The sequence below is a fragment of the Alexandromys fortis genome, unplaced genomic scaffold, assembly GCF_014885135.2.
Source record: "Alexandromys fortis isolate MF-2015 unplaced genomic scaffold, M_Fortis_MF-2015_v1.1 scaffold_68, whole genome shotgun sequence".
Taxonomy (NCBI): Eukaryota; Metazoa; Chordata; class Mammalia; order Rodentia; family Cricetidae; genus Alexandromys; species Alexandromys fortis.
In genome coordinates this window covers 7,865,337-7,878,225 of record NW_026067948.1, presented here as the reverse complement: position 1 = coordinate 7,878,225, position 12,889 = coordinate 7,865,337, and positions in this window count along the sequence as shown.

Below are 12,889 nucleotides of genomic sequence, written 5' to 3'. Positions count from 1 at the left end.
CCACCGCATTATATCACAGTTTTGTATGGTAAATTTGGAAGTGGCTGCCGCATATTTGGGAACAGGCAGTCTAGACAAGAAGCATCCAACTATATTTTCTATGTGGATTCTGGGGAAACAAATACAAGATTTTGTGATTTTAAGTCATACTGTTTGCTGAATGAGCTAATTCAACATTCCCACCCCATATATAATTTGGTGGTAAGGAGTGGAGCAGCCCCAGCCAGAAGTAACCCTGGGGGACATACTACCCAAGGATTAGGATCTGGTTTGTACACTGAAACACATTTAAGTCATAAGAGACATTGAATTGTGTTCAGAGGAATTTATATAATAGAAAATGGAAGATGATGGCTGATGTGGGAGTCCCCTCTGTGTGCTGTGATTACCATTAATGAATAAAGAAACTGCCTTGGCCTGATGATAGGGTAGAACTTAGGTAGGCAGGGAAGATGGAACTGAATGCTGGGAGAAAGAAGGGTGGAGTCAGAGACATGCAATGGAGCCGCTACCAGAGTCAGACATGCCAAGTCTTTGCTGGTAAGCCACTGCCACATGGAGATGTATAGAGTAATAAAAATGGGTTAAATTAATGTAAGAGTTAGCCAGTAAGAAGCCAGAGCTAATGTGTCAAGCAGTGTTTTAATTAATATAATTTCTATGTGGTTATTTAGGTTCAGGAAAAAGAAGCAGTTCTCCCCTGCAACAGATGGCATCAATGATGAACTATATTTTTAACTATTTTTGTCATATTTTCTTCTTAGCAGTGCTTGGGAAGAGCACCCAGAATTCTCAAGTGTTTTCTGGACAGAATGAGGTAAGCAAGGTAGACTCACACAAAGGAATGGCTGAATCCTACAGGGGCAGGTGACAATGGTTGGAAGTAAAGAACTTCCTTTGAGTGGTCTGTTTCTATTTAGCTTAGTATAGCTGGCTCCTACAGTTTAAAAGAGAGAGTTACCAGCAAGAGTATGGGTGACCCTAAAGCAGCCCCTCAGAGTAGACTGCACTCAGGATGATAGCTACTCCCCTATGGCCACTCAGAAAGAGCCCGCTTTCCCTAGCCTTCCCCAGCCTAAGCACTTTAGCACACTTCCCAGTTCCTGAGTCCAGGTTTATACTTAGAACAAGGTTGCATATGAGTGCCTGGGAGGAAGTCCAGTGACCATCCACTCTCAGTCCTCTGACAGAATGCCAACAGCCCACCGGCCTGTTTGGAGGAGTAACTAAGCCAGATAGAGACAGACCACGTGGGTAGGACTGATTGCCCTGATTGTGTGGAAGCTTCATTGCTTCTAGAGGAGGTACTGGTTTGAGTGACGGTGTTACCCATAGGGGACATATTTGAATATATTTGAACAACTGATAACACTTGATCACTGGGTGTGTTAAGTCGGGAGCATAACCCCAGCCCCTGGAATCCATCCCAGGCCCCAGGCTTGGAAGTTGTGTTGTTCTGGACTCCAAATCCCAACATGCCAGGTTCTGACCCCTCCCTGGGGGAGAGTCAGGACCATGACCATTGGGTATTTAAGTAGGCTCCCAGAGAAGGAACACATGGTTCTAGGTTTGCCTGTGCTCCCCGCTTTCCTGTATCCCTGCCATGCGCTCAGCCACCCGAAAGCACCGTATTTAATAAGACAATGGGCATTTTAATTTGGTTTGAGCTGACCTAATTGGAGTTCTTTGCGCCAGCAGAGGCGCAGGTGTTAGGAGTTTTTCCTAACTGGGTGGTGATGCTGGTTGCGTGGGTTGTGAATCCTTTAGGATCAGGGCCTTGCTGGGGGAAGTACTGCACTCGTGGGCAAGTCTTTTAGAGTTTATAGAGTGGCTCCACTTCCTGTTTACTCTTTCTGCTTTCTGTGCACAGATAAAGATGTGATCTGACAGCTTCTAGGTTCCACCAACAGAAAACACACTTTGTAGCGATAGAAGTGGCAGGGCTGCGTCCCTGGCACCTGGCCGCCCGCATGGTTAGGTTATACCCCGAAATAATTACACGGAAACTGTATTTTTTTAAACACTGCCTGGCCCGTTATCTGTAGCCTCTTATTGGCTAGCTCTTACATATTGTTCTAACCCATTTCTAATATTCTGTGTAGCCCATGAGTTGGCTTTCCAGGGAGGATCTTAACCTGCTTCTGTCTGGTGTGGGAGAATCATGGCGACTCCTTGACTCAGCTTCTTTTTCCCAGCATTCTGTTCTGTTTACTCCACCCACCTAAGGGTGGGCCTATCAAGGGGCCTAGGCAGTTTCTTTATTAATAAGAAATCACTCCCACATCAACACTTTCCACCATAATAAATTCTAGACTGCCGGGCAGTGGTAGAGCATGCTTTTAAGTCCAGCAGAGGCTTGTGGATCTCAGTGAGTTCCAGGCCAGCCTGGGTCTGCAGAAAGAGTTCCAGGATAGCCAGAACCATTTAGAGAAACCCCATCTAGAAACAAACAAACAAACAAACAAACAAACAAACAAAATCAAAACAAAAAAAACAAGCAAAACAAAAAAAAATAGATTCTAGTTTTGTGGAATAGTAAGCCTTCCAGGTAAGGTTTCTTCTACATACAGCTTTTGATAACAATGTTTCATCAAGGAGAAAAAAAGCTAACCAATACAGAAGGCAACCACAGTGATGTGATCTTTCCTACAGGAACATAGAGTTGTGTGTAAATCACACTGTAATGGAGGAAACATTCACACTGTAGGTGCCTCAAACCACCATGGAGTCTGAACTCATATGCAAAAGCAAAGAGCCTTTATTCAAGTTTGAGCTTGGACCCTCTGTGTGTCCTATGCAGTGGTACAGAGAGAGCCCAGCCTGGCAGGGTAGGGTTGTTATCATAGTAGAGGTTGGGGGTGAGGGGATTTCTAGGGTTCAAGATCCTGATTGGCTGACATTTGTCTAGGAATGTTTTGGTAAAAGGGATTGATGCATTTGGGCTAAGGGGATCTGGTGGACCCTGTCTACAATGATTGCAATGTTAGATATCTCCTTTGGAATGTTAAGTATTTTCCCCTTGAATGGTGATTGGTCTGTTCCTGGGTGGCACCCAGGTTGTCTCAGTTTGTGGTCTTTTCTGGAACCAGGTATTGTTTTAAGGTAAGCTGAAATTTAGGCCTACTCTTTGTCTAGCTTCTATTGAGCATATCATGGCAGCAGTATAGCCAAGCTACCCTGGACCCCAATCAGGAATTATCTCTAGCTTTCCCAGTGAGCAAGCATACTTCATGGAGATTATGGGAAAAACAAAAAGGTCAGGGATTGTTCTGATGTCAGAGAGACTAGTGGCAAAAAGGACTTTGTATTTGACTTGATATAAGAACAAGAACTGAAAAAAAAGCAGTAACTGAAAATTTGATAGAATTATTCTGTGGCCTATAGAGATTGTTATTCAAGAATTGGGAGGTCTAGTTGCTTCTTTCTTGGGAGTGTTGTTTTTATGGGGCTTTGTGGGAAGCAGTTTCTACTCCCAGCATCCCAGCTGACTGAAGAAGTATCCACCAATATCTTTTCCTATCACTGTGCCCACTTCCTTTCCAGGTTCTGCCTGTTCCATCATTTTACGGCACTATTCTCTTGGGGATTCATTGTAACAAACTGCTACTAGGCCAAATAGCTGCTTCTCCATAACACAAATGAGGGTATTGTACACCCCACTTCCATTCAGCAGAGTTTTGTAATGACCCCAAGCCTTGAATTACTTATTATTATAGCATTACTTAAACACGTTTAAACATAAAATAGGTACAAACTCTATGTGTTTACCAGCTTTATAACAGTACATATAAGGAAAACCATTTCACAAGTTCAAGTCAATAAAAACTACAAAACTAATAAAATTTAAATTAAGACCATTAATTTAATGGACACATGAAGTTGTTCCCTGGAAATTAAATTGCTGCTCACAATCTGAATGACAATCAGCCTCTTCTGAGTTTGGATTGCCAAAGCTATCTTGTCACTTGATATGGCTTCAATCCCCTACATCTTCCCTATTCACACTAAAGAAATAAGATCGCAAATGATGTTGGTTGCTTTTTCTTAGCAGGCACTCATTAATCTTTGAAGCACATTCCTCATTAGAAGTAGGCAATTGTTGGAGTGCCACTCCACCCAGTGGTATTTTAAACAGATCTGGAGTCAAATGTGAGATAATCATATATATATATATGTATATATTATATATATGTATATATAATATATATTAGACTTTGTTTTTTTTTTAGGTGGAGAAATTAAGTAAATTTTAAAAATGACCTACTTAGTCTAGGGATGGTTCATAAACTGTAGTGATGTTAAGTTCTCTGGTTCTTTTGAAGAGGTAAGTAATTGCATAGGATTTCATCTTGATGTAGAATCATAGTTCTTGATAAGATAAGCAATATGTTCACAGTTACCATGGTTTTGTGTTTGTAAGCCAAGATCTGTATAATCTTCAATTCTCTGGATATCCTTTTCTCTTTCCCTGGTGATCTGGCTTGATGCAGTGCTAGGCAGTCTGAGAGTCTGGCAGGGGGAGTGATGGTCTCAGCAATGGTGAACAGGCTGCTAAGAATGCTGTGAAGTCTTCCTTGTGTTGGTGACTTGATTTGATTGTTATTCTTCTTGCTTTTTATTTACAAGTTCTTTCACGTTCTTTGTTATTTATTTAGTTCTATATTGGGAAACAATGCTCAATTTTACTACTACAGTTTTGCACTATATTTTACAATAATTAAACTATTCAGAAATGTATTGCTATGTGTGGATGTAGGGTGTGTGTTTGTGTGTTATGTGTGGTTGCCTGGAGACCAGAGGTTGATGTCGGGTATGTTCTGCTATTAAACCCAAAATAGGCTGATTCCCGGTCGGTCTCGAAAGCACTAGGGTTAAAGATGGGGTGCCATCCATACTAGCATTTATGTAGATCCCAATTCTGGTCCTCATGTTTGTGTACCAAAGGCTTTACCCAGGAAGAACCTCACAGCCTCTCAAACATGTATCGAATCACATGTGAGTCATTTGTGTCCCTAAACATAAAATCCTCTCCAGATTTATTAGAGGAAGTGACATTTCATTGTTATCACACAGTAATATCTCTATGGTCATAAAGAACAGCCCAGGTAAGTGAGTTTCAGCATCTGCTGGCTACTAGTCAGTGGCTGTGCAGAAGGTTCATTACTTAAAACAGCTTGCTAAACAAGATCAAGGATCTCTATAAAGCCCACTGTTGTAGCAAAACTGTGTGTAATCCAAGTGCTTCTTTGGGAAGATGGAGGTGGAGACAGGAGCTTTTGGACCAGCTAGACTTCTACATACACACACACAACAGGCACACAACAGAGACAGTCTGTTTGAAGAGCTAGCCTACTGCACACGACAGTGACATCCTGTGTCAAGAGCTAGCCTGGTGCACACAGCAGACATATGACGGGGCACTGTGTTAAGAGCTAGCCTACTACACACAACAGACATATGACAGAGGCACTGTGTCGTCAAGAGCTAGCCTACTGCACAGAACAGAGAGAGCCTGTGACAGGAGCTAGCCTGGTACACACAGCAGACATACAACACAGATAGCCCGTGTCAAGAGCTAGCCTGGTGCACAAACAGACATAACGACAGAGACAGCCTGTGTCAAGGAGGTGAAAGGTGAAAACGTACACCTGACGTTGTCCTCTAACCTCTGTGCTATGGTACAAATATGCCCACATTTGTATATGTACATTATATACATGAACATGTGTATACACACACACTCACACACATTAATGGTCCGTGGCCCACATAGCTAGAAAGAAACTATTGTTCTATTCTCATTAGTGGGTCTGAATATCTATTTGTCCTTGTCCCTGGCTGGTCTCTAGAAAATTCATACCCAATGTGTTTTTCAATTAAATTATCATTATATATGTGAACGTATTTTTATAGATCTGCTTAAGACCCTTAGACAACAACTCACAGCTTACAGAGCTGGAAAGTAGAGATGGAATGCGCATGTAATTCTAGCCCAAACAGGTCAGATTTGGTAAAACTCTGGTACCTCTCGGATGAAAACCAGATGGGCATATTAGACATGTAGCAGAAGGATCTAATTACGACAGCTTACAGAGAACAGGGTCCCCGAGAACACATTCCAAGGACAGCACGGTGGAAACGTTGGGTGGATGGAAATGAGCTGAGGGAGTGCAGGTAGACAACAACACGGCAAGCCTGTCCCGGGGAACACAGATGTAAACCTGAATCTGGAATTATTTTAAGCATTGGCCTTGGGGTAACAAAAAGCAAATTCTATTTCGTGGAATTCAGTTGAATGCCAGAAAAGTCCCTGGCTGAAATCATCTGAAACTGTTACATTGAAATCGGTTCAATATAGTCGGGGCTACTCTTATTTTTAAAACTAGGTTATTTATGCTAATGATATTGAGAATGACAAGAAGACACTTCTTAAGAGTTTTTCTGATACTTCTCAAGGGTCTCTTCCTGCACATTTTCTGCTCCCTGCTGTGGTTGTAGATGGCAGCCAATATTCTATTAATTTCCTAGGTACAATACTGCATGAATATGGTTTTGGGAATGATGGGGATAACTCCTGAGTTTTTACATTTTGATGGCTTTTGAAGAACTGAGTATTACAGAAAACCTAACAGAAATTTACCAAGCACATTGATGACTTCCCCTAGTTAACTTATTTTGCTCCCTAAATTCACATGTGTATAAAAGTTGCAATGTGGATAGCTGGGGTTGAATCAAAGTAGATTTTTGATTTTGTGCATCTTAACCAAAACTCTCCTGTTCTAGTTTCCTGACACGTGCTTCTGAAATAATGTCTTCTTAAGTTTTTAATGATAACTATTTACATGGGAGCTTTTGGATAATTCAGTGTGTGTGTGTGTGTGTGTGTGTGCCTCAAACATACAGTTGCATTTGGAGGCCAGAAGAGAGCATCATATCTCCTGGGGCTGCAACAAAGGCCTTTGTGATCTGTTTAATATGGGTTCTGGAAACTGAACTCAGTAAGTTCTTTTAACTACTGAGCCACCTCTCCGGCCCCTCCTTACTACATTATGTTATACATATACTGTGTCTTTATTACTTACACTTTGGTAAGAACCATCACTGCCTGTGCGGCTGTGGAAAGGCTTCCTGCTTGGTCTGTGGTGTCTGTTTTCACAGTAGCTCTGGCTTGAAAAGTGGGTGTTCCTCCCTCAGCTCTTTCTATGTAGTAGAACAAATGACGTGCACAGTGACATAAGTAATGGCAGAACTCTTCTCTGGAAAGCAGGAGTGACCAAGATTGTCTATATATAATGCTCCTTCTGAATGGAAGTTCTCAAAATTCTCTTGAAGCCACATTGATGACTTCTTCCAGTTACTTATTTTTCTGCCTAAATTTGTACATGTATAAAAATTATGATGTGAATATCCGGGGTTGCATCACGGTAGATTTTTGACTTTTGTGCATTTTAACCAAAACTTTCCTGTTTTTATCTTAGCCTTCTGACACATGCTTCTAAAATGGTACCTTCTTAAGCTTTTAATGTTAGCCATTTAGACAGGGGCTTTCTGATACTTTGGTGAGTGGACTCTCGCTGATTTACCCTCTACACTCTGCAACAGAACAAGAACATCTCTGCGTAGAATTTGGAACTGGCCAGGCATCAAGATCAGACAGTGTGTGGCCCCAAGCTCTCAGGACCAGCTGTGGTGTGTTCACAGCAATCTACCATTTTTCAAGCTGTATGACCTGCCATGGGTCATTTTTCTGGTCTCTTTTAGTGACCACATATACTGAAAGAAAGTAGGGAATTCTGAACAAAAATATATTTCTGCATTTTCCTCTGAAAAATCAGAAAAGTATGTCTTCTAAATTTAATGTCTTTACATGTGATAATCAATCAGACAGAATACATTGTCTTGGTGCATGAAATAATTACTAGGAACTTATCTATGTCTCTTAAAAGCACAGTAACACATGGTGCACAAATATACTGATGGAAAACTTCAGTCATTTAGTTATTTGATTAACAGATACAAAATGTTTAGAGTGTTTAACTGGAAAATACCTACTAGGCAGTTACACCTTAGTGTATGGTTGGATGGAATTGTTGAGATGATAATGCAGATTTTAATTCTTTTCCATTTAGTTACTCTGACTTCTGCAAATTAAATTTTCTCATTAACACTCAGGGAGTAATTTATGCACTGTCAATGGATTGCTTATATATTTTTTCTACAAACAAATTTTGAGAAGTAAAAATATTAGTTTCATTTTACCACCTAAGTTTATTCTTATTTTATGTGTTCTGGAATCAGTAAGTCTTTTCATGAATGTATAAAGAGGGCTAGTGAACATTTCACACAACTCTGTTTTTGCAAACTAACAGAAGCTATGCCATGCTATATTATACAATAACCTACCAAAATAATAATTGAAAATGCAATTGTTCTTTGAGAGAGACGTGCTGACTGAGGTTTTCTGTCCTGCCTGGTCCTGCAGTCATTCAGTCCCAAAGAATCACACAGAGGTCTATATCAATTATTATTTTTTTTTCAGGGTGAGGTTGAAGTTTATTCAGGGGGTTGTGGAGGAGGAAGGGTGAAGGGGGGACAGAGAGAGAGGAAGAGAGAGAGGACAGAGAGAGAGAAGAGGAGAAAGAGACAGAGAAGGGGGGGGAAGCAGAGAAGTGGGAATAGAGGCAGAAGCGAAGCTGCCTCTCCGAGAGGAAGATGAAAAAGAGAGTCTATATCAATTATTAACTGATTGGCCCAGTATCTCAGGCTCTTCTTATTAACTAATTCTTATAACTTACATTAACCCATTATTCTTATATGTGTTAGCCACGTTGCTTGGTACCTTTTTTGGCAAGGCAGTCACATCTTGCTTCCTCTGAGGCTGGGTCACAACTGCAGACTGAAACTTCCCTCTTCCCAGAATTCTTGTTGCCCTGCCTCTACTTCCTGCGTGGTTACCCCACCTATATTTTCTACCCGCCTACTGGCTAATTAGCATTTTATTAAAAATAATACAGTGACAAAATAAAAGACCATTGTTACACAGCAGAGACGGTCTGTCTGTGTAGCTCTGGTTTCCTGGAACTCACAATGTAGACTAGGCTGTCCTAGAACTCACAGAGATCTACCTGCCTCCGTTATCTGAATGTAAAGGTGTGCAACACTGCAACACTCCACTAGCCATGAAAATGTGATGTTTTATTTTTGCAAAAACAAACAACATGAAGCCAACATGTAAAATAAAAGATTTAGACAGAAAGGGAGAGATGAAAGAAACATGACCTAATCTTGTGCTGATGTGAATCTTAGAAGGTTATGGCCAAATCCGTGGGGTCCCCATAAAAGCCAACAAAGGAGACCGAATACCATATGTAAAAGCAAAGAGCCTTTATTTTAATCAAGTTTGCAAACTCGGTCTCTCCGCATGCCCAACATATTGGAATAACTGGAAAGCCCCGAGCTCAATTAGAATTGGTTTTTTATAGTGGTAAGTTGAGAGTGAGGGGTTTCTGAGGTTCAGGACCCCTGATTGGTTGATATTTGTCTAGGGGTGTCCAGGTGAGGTGTGCTTGCAGGTGATCCTCTCTACAGTGGTTGGAATGACAGGCATTTCCTTTGAATGGTCTGCTCTTGGGTGGGGGTCAGGTAATCTCAGCTTGTGGTGTTTTCCTGCTACCAGGTATTGCTTCAGGGTAAACTACTGAGACTCAGACCTCTCATTTAAATTTATCAATGGCCTGAGTCCCAGGTGATAATGGTTGGAAGTAGAGAACTTCCTTTGGGTGAGCTGCTCAGACTTAGATTATCATAGCTGGTCCCCACAAGAAAATTTTGCATTTTAAATAAATGAATGATTATATGTTGACTCAACTTATAAAATTCTCTGTCCCACCATTTTTCCCTTCTTGTCTAGTTCCCTTCATTTGTCCCTTCTTCTCTTCTGTCCTCCTTCCCACAAATAATTATGCTATATTTAATGTGAGCAGGAATTTTACAATAAACCCACTAGAAACAAGTCTATGTGATGATGTGGGTTCTGTTTTATGTTTGGACTTCTTTATGATATGAACTTTTCTAAAATATTTGTTTTTTTTTTGTCTTTGTTCCCTCATATAAACACTCCATTAAGAAATTAAGAAATGCCAGGTGATGGTGGCACATGCCTTTAATCCCAACACTCAGAGGCAGAGTCAGGTCATCTCTGAGAGTTCAAGACCAGCCTGGTCTATAAAGTGAGTTTCAGAACAGGCTCCAAAGCTACACAGAGAAAGTCTGCCTTGAAAAAAAAAAGAAAGAAAGAAAGATATTAAGAGATAATAGTCAAATCAAACATTAATTTGGCTAGTTGACCAAGCTATGCTTATAATGGGATTTCTTGGTCAAAATAATGTTGATAACATATTGATGTTTTCCCCTTAATTTAACATAAGTGTTATGAAATACCTATTTTATATTTGAAATGTTATATGTTCCTAATAATTGTTTAGATTGGCTACATGATTCAGTGCACTCAAAACATCTATTTATTGATTTCAAAATATGGAAGTGTAATCTATACCACTTATTTTGTGATCTGGCTGTATGTTTTCCCTCTCTTTCTCCTTCACTTTCTCCTTTGTTGCATTGGGTCGTAGACTCGGGGCATTGTGAGAACTAGGTAATTATCCTACCACTGAGCTAGACTCCAGTTCTCACTCTGTGCTGTCTTAACACCAGTTCTTAAACTGTTATCACATACGTGTATGTGTAATATGTGTGCTTGTATGTATGTTTGAATGTTCGCATGTGTATGGACACATTTGTATGTGAAGGATAAGTATGCATGTATGCATGCATGTGTGTGTGTAGAATATATGGAAGTCAGGGATTTTCTCAGTTGTTCTCTATTTTGTTGAACCAGGATTTATCACTGCATCCAGAGCTTGCCAGTTACCATGAGTCTAGCTAACAGCTTGCACATGGTGTCTCTGGTCTCTGCCTGATGGTGTTGGGGGTAGAAGTTGTATCCATGCTTGCCTGACCTTTTTCTTTTTCTTCTTCTTCTTCTTCTTCTTCTTCTTCTTCTTCTTCTTCTTCTTCTTCTTCTTCTTCTTCTTCTTCTTCTTTTTTTAACACATCAACATCTCTTTTATTCTCTCTCTTACATTGTCAAGATAAGACATTGGTCTTTAAACATTCTTTTAAAATAACAATTGTCTAATCAATAATTTTGATATTACTATTTTTTTTATTCCCTCCATTTCCCCTCCCCTTCAATCTTCTCCTATGGTCCCCATGCAGTTCACAATCCCAGAGAGCCTAGACAACAATGAGGACCCTAAGAGAGACATACATGGATATAATTTACATGGGAAGTAGAAAAAGACAAGGTCTCTTGAGTAAATTGGGAGCTTGCCTGACTTTTACATGGGTTCTGGGCATCTTCCTTGAGAAGGCTACACATCCACTATTCAGTTCTAAATAAAGCTTTATGAAAAATGTTTTTATATGTTAAAATAGGCCAAATAACTCAAATTTATGATTTAAATAAAACAATTAGGATTTCAACAAATACGATAAACCAGATTCCAAAATAAAAAAAATCACAAATTTGAAATTTCTTCAAGTAAAATTTTACTTCCAAGAGATGAAATTAAACAACTTGAAAATTGATTTTACTTTTTCCTCTTTTTGTGGGGGGGCATTCAGAAGATTGAGCTCAGAGCTGTAGGAATGTTAGGTAAGCTCTTGATTACCACTCTACACCTTCAATCCTGATGTAATATTCTTAAATTAACATGACCATTAGAAAAAATTATTGTAGATAATCACTACTGAGAAGATTTTTGCTGTGTGTAGCAACAAGATGCCTGTTTTGTAAAGAAAGGAGGAAGATCTATGTCATACCTAACCACAAATGCTTAAGTGACCACATGCCAATTAAGAAAAAGAGAAAGCTTTGTTAAAATGATAACAATAATAATGAATGAATAAATAATAATAACAATAATATAAGACAACATCTTTTTTTTTTTGATTTTCGAGACAGGGTTTCTCTGTAGTTTTTGGTGCCTGTCCTGAACTAGCTCTTGTAGACCGGGCTGGCCTCAAACTCACAAAGATCCTCCTGCCTCTGCCTTCTGAGTCCTGGGATTAAAGGCGTGCACCACCACCACCTGGCTTTTTTTTTTGACAACATCATTATTAATGAAAAAGTAGACTCTTGTGAGGCCTCCTATTTCTGGGGACTAAGGTAGCTGCAGTTTGAACTTGACTTCCTACCGTCAAGATGAAGGAGATTAGTGATGTATTTAACACACAATCTGATGAGAAGAAGAAGAAGAAGAAGAAGAAGAAGAAGAAGAAGAAGAAGAAGAAGAAGAAGAAGAAGAAGAAGAAGAAGAAGAAGAAGTGAATTTAAAATGCAAATCAGAAGTTACTGAATCTTTTTTGACACTAAGAATTGAAGACTCTGGATTATGAATAGATGTAAATAGAATCTTTGGAGTTTCATTGCAGTATGCAAATGTTGGGCAAACAATAAAAACCTTAAAAAAATTTCATAGCCATCTCATCATTTAGAGAATCACCTTCCCTTCATCAAGCTACTTACTACTTACCTAAATCTCAACTACTTAAGATTCTCCTTATTAACATTGAGATTTGTACATATATGCAAACTATGGTTAATAATTACAGTCTTTAATGTTTCAGTTTAGTAGATATATCCATTTTGGCTTTCAGGAATTAAAGTGTGATAGACATATTCAAGGATCTTTGTTTATATCTGTAAGATTAATTACCAGCTTTATAAAGGGCACCGTGGAGGGAAATGCAATATAATCCTGGATGTTGTTGGATGCAAGCCAAATAATTTTCATTGTACAGTCATGCATTTTAAATGCAGGATTAT